The sequence below is a fragment of the Brachyistius frenatus genome, unplaced genomic scaffold (genome assembly GCF_029030835.1).
Source record: "Brachyistius frenatus isolate BFR_SWC_R1_liver_20210118 unplaced genomic scaffold, ASM2903083v1 Contig_25, whole genome shotgun sequence".
In the NCBI taxonomy this organism is placed as follows: domain Eukaryota; kingdom Metazoa; phylum Chordata; class Actinopteri; family Embiotocidae; genus Brachyistius; species Brachyistius frenatus.
This window is the reverse complement of record NW_027210624.1, coordinates 3,665,560-3,673,936: the sequence shown is the minus strand read 5'-3', so window position 1 is coordinate 3,673,936 and position 8,377 is coordinate 3,665,560.

Here is an 8,377-nt window from a genome sequence, read left to right as displayed (position 1 = left end):
ATTCCATTTTAGTTTTGATAGGAAAAAGTTTACAGACGTTCAGCAATCCTGTGGTTTTGGTCAGTTTCAATGTTCCCTTTCTGCCTCTTGTTAACCAAACCACTGCTCTGCTCCATGAACAATGAATAAGGAGAGGACGCCCACTGTAGAAGACTAAACTGCAAGCTTCTCTCAGAAAGACTAAAAGCTTCACAGCTGATTTAAGTGAAGGTTTTTTCTATGCTCTTGCCAGCGCCTTCGTGACTCCAGTGAAACCTGAATGGAGACTCTGCTTGTGGCTCCAGATGTGTGTTATCTAATCCCACGTCAGTGTCCCTGCATGCTCATCATCACCTCCCTGCTGGGGTGTTGGGGCTTAGTAAAGGAAGGAGGGGGGACCGGGGCTGGATGAGTAGAGACGGTGCCTGGTACCGGTCGGGGCAGAACTTGCATCATCCTTTCAGCACATCGATCTACATATGTACGACTCCATAGTGCCATTCAATCTTTATTGTTAGATAACGATATTAATATATATTTTTTACATTTCAGTTTTACTGCCCTTTAAAGCGTGCATCAAATTTGAAAAAAATACTTAAATAAAAAGTTTTGTAAAGTTCGATAAAAGATAAAAGCAAACAGCGATATGAGATGGATTTAGAGAACAAATCGTGATTCCTCCAGATAATACATGAAACAAACATAAATGCCATATTTTCAGTATATTTTCCTTTTTGTTCATGTGATTGGTGACTGCTGGTCTTTTGATTACGTCCTCTGCACGTTGGCTTGAATTAGTGAATCCAACTGTTTATGTCAAAATGCTCAACTAATATTCACAGAACAGCAGCAGAGTAAACTATTTTTCATCTCCTACTGATTTCCTGCAAATTTAGTTCAAATTTGTGCCACATGTTGAATTGAAACTTGCCAACACAGAGTAAAAACATGTTAAGCAAACACCCTTTCCCACATGACCGAGACACATGGAGGTTAAATGTCACCAGGTTGACCGAGGAGGCCGCAGTGACAACACAGGACAAAAGAATGTAGCTGTTTTTAAACACACACGATTGCACGTACAAAGATAGCATTTGAAGCAGATGTGGATATTAGAGGGAAGACTTAGAATTGATGATAGTATCTTAACACTGCTTAATGAAACCCCTAATAGGAGCCAGCACTAACACAGTGTTGTGGTAATTAAATACTCATTTATTTTAAAATACAGATTTTAAATCCCAGGAAGGTGTTTTTTTTAAACTCCATTAGGGCAGATGAATCTCTTCCGGACATTGTCTTGGAGACATTGCTGGAGCTAGTGGTACTTGGCACTTTGATTTCATGCAACAAAGGAAATACATCTTGTTGTTTAGAGCTCTTAAAATGTACATTTAAATCTTTAATGCCAACTTTTATCGACTTACAGATAATTTCAATAGAAAGTGTTTCTGGTAGATAATAGCGCCACTGAAAACTGTTGTCAGGTTGTTAGGTCGTGTGAGTTATCCAGAGAACCGGTACTTCAAGTTGATGCCACAATCTGAAAAGAGACCGATCTTATTCTTCTGTTGTACCTTAAGTACCAAATGTTCTGCAGATACGGGTTGTTGATACTGGAGATACTGGAAATAACAACAACATGGAGAATGGTGATGGTGCAACAAAAAGTCCGCTGTCACATGCAAAAGTATACATTTATTTTATTATATATAATAATATATATTTATTATAAATTATTTTAATTTATGTATTTTATTAATACATCAATTTATTTATTTATTTATTTATATATACATATATTTTGTGTTTGATTTGGGTTCAGAGAGGAGTTCTAGACAACAAAAAGCATTTGAAACAAAAGGAAGAGCTTGTTTAAGCTATCGTGGTGATAGCATGTAACTGATCCTGAAGCCGCTCATCACATCAGCGGCCACCGTCATTAACTGTTCAGTCTGTCAAAGTAGTGTGTGTGTGTGTGTGTGTGTGTGTGTGTGTGTGTGTGTGTGTGTGTGTGTGTGTGTGTGTGTGTGTGTGTGTGTGTGTGTGTGTGTGTGTGTGTGTGTGTGTGTGTGTGTGTGTGTGTGTGTATGTCTTAGCATATAATGTTGCAATATATTAATTTGATAGATTTCTGTCTCTTTTTTGTGGAACTGAATTTGGTATTTAGAATTGGGAAAATTCGGTGGTATTAGTAGGCCTACTACCAAAACTTTGTTAATTAGGCTGGCACATTTTTTGGAAAATGTATCTGCTTGGCCAGCTAGCACAAGGGTTTAAGTGAGAAAACATATATTTTCCATAAGAGAAGTAATCTTTTAAAAACTCTCAGCCTGTCACCTTCATAAATCCACCACTTTGCCCTGAAATAATGCACTTTCTCTGCATTGTCAGACGGGTAATTAGGCTAGCTGCGGTGTAATTACACATCACTGTAAACTTATAAAACTTTTTGCAGATTGGAAACACTGGGCTGTCTACACGATAAGCCTGTATTTTCCCTCTGGCACTTTACCATCCTCCTTCCCTCTCTTTTCCATGTCTGGTTTGCTGGGGCTGTCTGTGTGTCTGCTGCACTCCAGTCAGATCCCATGAGACAGCCTATATTACTCTGACCATGTGTGTGTGTGTGTGTGTGTGTGTGTCTGTCTGTGTGTGTTACTGGAACTGTGTGTTTTGCCATTTAACAGTCCAGCGATACTTAGAGGAGCACAAACAAGACACTTGGATGGCAAACTACACACACGGAGTGATTCACTGAGTTGTCTACCAAGTCTGGGAAGTATTTTCTGAAAGGATGATCCGCATGAGTGCACATGCGCCGAGTGGATCCGTCATCTAAATGATACGTGTGGTGAAATGAATCAAACATAATGATTTAAGGACTGTTTTGTGCAATAAGATCCAGTATCCGGTCTGCAGTTAATGTGCAGTGGATCACCAGGACTCTGCTACTGCCCCCCTGATATTCCATCCGTAAAAGCGCAGAAGATGACAGCCATCAGTCACGCAGACTTTCTCATATGTCGTCCCGCTGCGAAGTGCACTGATGTCATTTCTGGCGTGAGCAGCCTCTATGTGGACATATCAAATTAGCCACGATGTCTGCATGAAAGCACTTATCTTCATGACTCATACCACACAGAGGTCAAATACCTCGCGTCACGCCTTCACAAAGCATCTATATCTTATCTAATTCAGATAATGGAAGCATACGTTTGCATTCAAACAATGTGACGTGTCAGACGGGGCAGCGGGCGAGTGACCTGTGTTTTCTCAGTTCTATCAGGGATACGAGTCTGATCTGATGTGTCAGTCCTGTTGTGCTTTGGAGCAAAAACATCAAATGGTTGATCACCTTGGACTGTGGCTTCAGCAAATTGCTCGATGTTTAAAATGAGAGGGATCCAGTGACCTTTCCAAGGTCACTGGATCCTTCAGAAGATATCAGGCTGGCGACGGCTCAATGAAGAGCTGATTCATTTAATTTACCAATTAGTACAAAGAGTGAATGACTACATCAGTACTTCATTGGTTCCACTCCCACCAATTATTGCATCACTTTCAAACAAGCAGTTTAAACCAGATTAGAGGAAATCTTAGCAAAGCAAAGAGGAGAGGCTGATGAGGTCTTCAGCCAGATGGCTCACTATTTTACAGTCCTTGGCTAAATATCTGAGATCCGCTGAAACAAGCAATTAACTACAAGGATTGTAATGGATACAAACTGTTTCCTCCGTGCACGGCAGTCTTTTTGTTCCCTAAAGCCACGCTTGAAGGTCCTTCCATTGACAGAGAGTTGGATGGTGGAAGTTCTTTCAGTAAATCCAGACAACTGTTCAACAGATATTGGTGATGTAGATATTACTTAATTCCATTTTTCATTATTATTAATGTTGAACATCATTGACATTTTTCAGTGATACAAAACACTGTAATCCTGACGTTAAAGGAGTTTAGACTTGTTTTCAGGTCAAACTTGTGACATCAGCTGGACATTTCATCCATTTAACTGTGGTTTCCACACTGCAATGTGTTGACTCAGTTATGCCATCTGAAGTCAATCTATTGTAGCCTGTGGTTATTATATAACTATGACAACAGTTACAACTGAAAAATGTTTTTTGTGTAAATCTGGAAATAATCTGTTGGTTTGAGGGATTCTGACTTGTAAAATGAAGATAAAATGTTTAAAATTATGGACTATTTCTCAATTAAACTGTAGCAAATTAGTGATTTTGACCATGTTAACTCCTTTGCTCAAAAGTTTGTATTTTCTTGAGTTTAATCCTTCCATTGAAGCAGCGTTCAACGTTCAAGTGGATCGGATTGACTCATATTCATGTTCAAGTAAATCAACCTGCAGCAATGGTTTGCTTGTTATAAATATAGCCGTGTGTCAAGTTTCCAGCGGACATTGTTTATTAAGTAGAACTGTTACAATGGGAAACATGACAACAAAACTAAGTGAAAGTGTCTGACATCACTGTTATTGTTGTTAATCTGAACAATGAGGAACTTTCTGGCTGGACGGAAAGTTTCTAAGGGAATGGAGCTCTAAACCTCCTTGTGGAAACTGGATCAGTCGTGTCCAAAGTACAATCACGTCGACCAAAAGTGAGCACTCCATAAAAAGATTAATACATCAAGCTTTGTTCACTGTGAGATACAGAAGCAACTTCATTGCAGATACAGAGTTTACTAAATAAAGAATGCAAGACTCCAATCTGCAAAAGTTCTGTCAAAAGAAGTCTGTCTAGCCGTGGTCTCCGAGGACCGGTAGTGTTTCTAAACAACTCCTCAAGAGGGAAACAAGGCCAAATGCCTGCGGTGGCTAAAATATAACAGCATTCCCACCATTTATTGATGAATCCCTGTTAGAGATTGGTGTCAGCGGAGACGTGTGGATGTAAAGAGACGACTAGGAGAGAGAATGATACCACAGTGGATCCAAGCAGTGAAAGCAGCGGCAGTATTCGTGTCTGGGGGAGTTTGCTACTCTGGAGTTGGACTCCTGCACCCGAGTGACTCCACTTTGACCAAACAGAGGCTAACACAGAAAGACTTGCAACCATCACAGTCATACCTACGGGCAATTCAGAATCACAAATCAACTGCATCAAACGCATGTCTTTGGACTGTGGGAGGAAACCGGAACACCCACAACCTCCTTGCTGTGAGGCCACCGTGCTCACCACCGCACCACTCTGACACCCATTTTTCTGAAATTGTTAAACTGATTTGTAATGAAAACTCGCATTACATTACGAACAGTTATTAAATAGAAGTATCCTCACTAGTGGTCTCAGATCCTATTTGGAACCGACTGCTTATGAGGTGATACTCACTTGTATTGAATATGCCGGCTGACAAGTGACACGGAGATGCTCTGCAGAAACGCAATGCAAAAATGTATTTTAGTAGCCGTGAAACATATGTATAACTCTGTCAGAAACTAATTTCTTTAAGAAAAACTGGTTTATATGGTAGTTAGTATGAGATTGAGATGTTTTTGATGTCATTAGTAGTAGTAGTAGTTGTACAATGGTGACTTTTGCATCTGTAAATTGTGATGTGGTATTGTCAGCATGACTTCGTGTACATGCCATGGACACTTCTTTTGTGTTTCACTGTGTAAATCTAAAGTGGCATCCTCCGGGGCTGAAAAATGAAGCCAACGCTAGAAATTGCAGCTCCTCAAATAGCCACTTGATGCTGCCATCCCCGTTGACCCGCACGTTAAAACGCAGCAGAAATAAACATGTTTACATGTTTTGGATCAGTCGAGAGTGAGGCTGAGTCAGGTGCTGTCATGGTGGTGATGGCCAGAGCCACCCTGAACTGAGCTTCAAAGCCTCTCATTAGGGAAACCTATGGGTGACATTAATGAAGGCTAAGGTCTATTTTATATACAGTCTATGGTTAATCTTTAAGGGCACTATAAAGTGCTCTATCCATCACATTTCATTTGCTTATAATCAAGTTGAGGAGCACAGGCTGCTCAGTAGGGACCCACAGCTCACTTGTTGCCTCATGGCCTGTCAGCAGGTTGATCCGGCCCTGGTGGGAGAGTACTTCATTTAGACAGGTGGGTGATAAAAGCAGGTAGATGAAAAGCATGGAGTTTCCAAAAGCAACTCTCCTACACGATATAGATCCAGTTGTGTGCTTGAATGCGCATCAAGGTGGATCAAAGTGAATCCCTACATCAACACGAGGCAGCTGTTCACACCACTGGTTCAGAGGTGAGGGGGCTTTACATGATCCTCATGTGTAGAGAGTGGCCTGCGTGCCCTCTTCTCCAGAGATCGCTTACCTTACAACAATATCCACAATCCGCAGCTGGACCAAAACACCAAAAAAATCCCCGGCCGGTTCCTCAGATCTCCTGAGCAGAAAGCTCTGGGTGGTGTGATACCGCCGGAGGGGCTCGGACCTCATACAGTCAGGCTCTCTCCACATCTGTCCTGAGTTACGGTAAGCACTTTACTCCGTTAAAACCCATCTGTTTAGGGATTTGCTTTGTTGGTGCAGAAGCGGTTTGATCACGGCTGTGTTACGTGGGAAGAAGACTTCAGATCATATTTGAGAGGATTCTGTGCTGCTGTGTCTTTAATTCCTGGAACATCATCGCTTTCTCCTAAATTTCTCTCCATTTCAGCTCGTCGCGCTGACCAGTTGCCGAGTTGACTGCCTAGAAAAATAAAGGCTTTCCGGAGGAAGAAAGTGAGTGGATTAGATAAGCAGAGTTGGGAAATGCTGTAATGAGCTCACTCGCAGGAGGTTATTCAAAATAGAATCACGTCTCAGCATGTGACACGTTTTGATTTCTAATGAGTTTTGAGACATTTTGCTACGGACAAAAGACAACAGTGTTATTGAGCAGTAAACATGGAACACATGTTCATGATCACTGTGCAACAATACTCGAAATGTTGACAATGTTTTCCTGCTGCTGAGTCACAATTTGATTGGAGGCGGCGGCGGCGGCGACGGATAGAGGAATGTAACACAGAATCAAGTCGATGTTTATGTTACACTGTGGTGCAATTGTTTGGGTTCAGGGCAGCTCCTGTGGTTCTGCCAGATACATTGAGAGGATGCAGTGACCACTGGATACTCTGGCGTTCCTAAAAATAATCCTAATTATAGGTCTGCAGATGGATTCTGATGGGAAATGGTCAATTTTGGTCCAGGAGGCCCACAAATGCGCAGTTATTACAGCTGAGCCAAGTTTAGCACATTCTTTCTGTATGAAAAATCATCCACCTTAAAGTCAACTCCACGGACTCAAAGTAGCAGACGTTCATCCTTTGGCATTCTTTTGTTTGAGTGAGCCATCAAGCTGATGTTCAATCAAATCTGTCTGGCAGTGGTTTCATAACCCTCGCAGCTGGCAAGTTTTCTTTTTTGTTGTCAAGAAGAAAGGCTAAATCATTATCCGTTATTCGTTAGAAGAGAATTCAGAACAAATGCTGAGACAAGAGGCAAGAGCCAGCGCCTGGATGACCAGTGGCCGTAAATTAGACCAATCACAGAAAGAATGGTGTTTGCCAGGTGGCACCAAAGCCCCCCGATGGTAATCTGTCTGGCCCATGCCAAGCTTTAAAAGGTGGCTGCACTCGCTATATTGGGATTGCAACAATTACAGCCTCCCAAAGCCCCATTACCTGCTGATCTATTTAAAGCCACTGTAGGGAGCCTCTTTCCACAGCCGCCTTTGATGTGAGCTTTACCCCACAGAGGTAACTTAAACAGTACCCCATATACACTGATTGGTCATAATGACGGGGACATACAGACTTCGAAGCCAGAGGTGTATTTACAATTGAGGACACTCACTTTAGATTCTAGAATGATCTTATTAAGTATTTTATTAACTCACCATCTTTAAATTGGACTGCTCATTACTGGTCCTAAAGACTGAAGTAAAATGTGTTTTTATTCCATTCCTGGCAGTAAAAAGAAGAATATTTACTGAGATTGTTGAGAAGAGAAATGTTCAACGTGGTATCACGAGAATCCTTGTAACCAGGCCACTAGAGGATAGTGGGTCAGTATCATGCTGTTCCCTGCCTAAGCCACAACAACCACAAAGTAAATCAATCAATCGATCTGATTGGAAACCCAACATACTACATCCCGCCCACCAATAGCTGTAACCTGACTGCACCACTATCCTGTCAATCAAATGAACACGCCCCCAAAAACACAGCTTTTCCAGGCCTATTTTCTAAGTAATGCCGGGATTATTTTTAGATGGATCACCAGAAAACAAATAAGAAGGAGCGACTGTAGATCGCAAAACAGAGATGGAAAAAATGTATTGACTTGAGAAGTTGAATGTGAGTCTATGGAGCCGGAGGCTTTTTAGAGCCAACCTCTTGAGGCACTCGAT